The sequence below is a fragment of the Acyrthosiphon pisum genome, chromosome X (assembly GCF_005508785.2).
Source record: "Acyrthosiphon pisum isolate AL4f chromosome X, pea_aphid_22Mar2018_4r6ur, whole genome shotgun sequence".
Taxonomy (NCBI): domain Eukaryota; kingdom Metazoa; phylum Arthropoda; class Insecta; order Hemiptera; family Aphididae; genus Acyrthosiphon; species Acyrthosiphon pisum.
The window spans coordinates 77,640,792-77,643,192 of record NC_042493.1 but is presented as its reverse complement, the minus strand read 5'-3'; the positions used below and the strand labels follow the sequence as shown (position 1 = coordinate 77,643,192).

General features: G+C 28.1%; 1 non-coding gene across 1 annotated transcript; it reads left to right on the top strand.

Moving 5' to 3' along the window:
- The first annotated feature begins 562 nt into the window (after positions 1–562).
- Positions 563–646, top strand: TRNAL-UAA. Its single transcript has one exon. It is a non-coding gene; the product is annotated as a tRNA-Leu (tRNA).
- Positions 647–2,401: the final 1,755 nt, after the last annotated feature.

Here is a 2,401-nt window from a genome sequence, read left to right as displayed (position 1 = left end):
GCAAAATTCACTCTAAACCACCCCCCAAAAATAAACCCTAGGATTACCCCTGGTGTGATATAAGCTACGAGTAGGTATATTGTATAATGAATTGTGACAGTACGAATTTCGTCATAGTTGTATCTACGCAGGGTCGGCGCTAAAAGTATTGGCGCCCTTAACCCCCCCCCCCCCCGTCGGTGCGATTTACCACGTTATATTATCTACCGTTGCGCCATATTAAATATTACGTTAATATTAGTATATACAATTATGTCAAAGTATATCCATTAACAAAAAATATTTTTGTGACTGTGCAAAATAAATATGCAAATGCTATAAGTCCACTGCCCTAATAATAAACAATAGGTAGATAGGTTTTAATTTAAGTAACTTGTAGAATATAACATTTTCAGTTGATGATAATTTGAAATCTATTTAACATGGCAATAGGTTATTTACATTATCTTAACAAAATCGCTACATGAGAAATCATCGAGTGAATATCCAATCTTGTAAAAATATGAACTTCAAACGTTCATAAAAATTTAATTTGATTTGCTTGTAGACATTTTTTCATGCAGTCAGATTGGCCGAGCGGTCTAAGGCGCCAGATTTAAGCTCTGGTTCCCAAACGGGAGCGTGGATTCGAACCCCACACCTGACAACCCTTATATTACTGTTTTTATTTTTCTTTAACTAGTTTATAAATTATAATGATAAATTTAAAAAAAAGGTCAATCGAAAATGCTCTTTTTTTAAATAAAATTGTTGGTAGAAATAAATTAAATCGAATAAGTATACTCAGCTCCTCTAATCCCAAATCTAATCAGTACTCTTATAAGTTATACATCCTGTAAAATAAATTATATATATTATTAGTTATAACCTTTAGGTACTTATATAATATATTGTATAACCAATTATAATTTTAAATCAAATCCACTTGGATTTTTTTCAATTATTGTCTTCGATACCAATGATTTTTCTTATTTAATGGGTTATCAGCATTCTTCAGCACAATTTGTCGTAGTTTATACTTTCGCATCTAATGTTTAACGTAGGTACCCAGACAGCAATTTTTTGTTTAATAATATTATTATAACATTATAATAACGAATAATATTAGTATAACGTTATTATAATACTCTTATAATATTATCATTACAAAATGCTGTCTGGGTACCTAAGCTTAAAGTTAAACCTCGGTATAATAATATGTTATATATTACTTTAAGATAGAAATACCTATTATGACCCACTATTGAAACTAATGAACAACAATTTGCTATATCATGTGTTTGTGTAAGACGGAGACAACAAATATATGGGTAGCGTCCTCTTAATATTCATTAAGCATCACAAATAGAGTGAGTCAAGAAAGTTATACATTTTAAAAAAATTAAATATTTCCTCAAAAAAAATTTTTTTCAGTGATAAATTAAAAATGGTTCAGTCTTAAATATAAATGATAATACAGTAGAACCTCGATTAACCTCGATTAACCGTCAGGCCACACTTGCACAGACTACATACTTATACTTCGAAGAATTAGAGATATGGCAGCCAAAAAAGCACGTAATATGTAAAAACGACAAAAATTATAATATTAATTGTTAAGTACCTATGTATGTAATTGTAAATAATAAAACTTTTTAATAAATTAAAAAATAATAATAATAATGTACTAATAAGTAATAGTACCTAATTTTATCAATATGTATGTTATAATAACCAAAAAAAAAAAATAATAAATAATAATATGTACATTGTAGGTTTAAAATTTTGTTGCTCGATTAACCGTCTTTTCGATTATCCGTCAAAGCTCTGGTCCCGAGACTGACGGTTAATCGATGTTCTGCTGTAACTGTTTAATAGAAACTATTTTTAAAATGTAAATATAGGGAAAGTTGGGTAGATTCTTTATTTTTCTCTTCTCGAAACTTTTACAACTAATAATTTTTTATATAAAAATTAATTTAAAGTAAATTATTCTAAGTAAAAATATTCAATGCATATTATTATGTTATTATATCAATTTTATTTATTGCATTACAAACATTTAATTCAAAACTTTTAAGTTCTTCAGGTTTATGTACCCTGCAAGTCCCAAGTTTTAATGACTTAAATGTTGATAATAATTGATTTTTAGCAGCTACATAATTCTTATTTTTATTTTTCAACGAATCATAAGATATATTTGTTTCATTATTAATAAGAGTTGATGAATTATTTGTAGCACTATACAGTTTAATATATTCTTTAGCAAATGAGGTTTTACATACTCTGGACAACTTATTTTCAACTGTTCTACCCATCCTTCCTTGAATAATTTCAGTTCCTTATCATTTATAATCCAATTTACACAGTAAGGTGATATAGTGTAACAGATCTACGAGGAAGCAGTGGCGTGGCAAAGGGA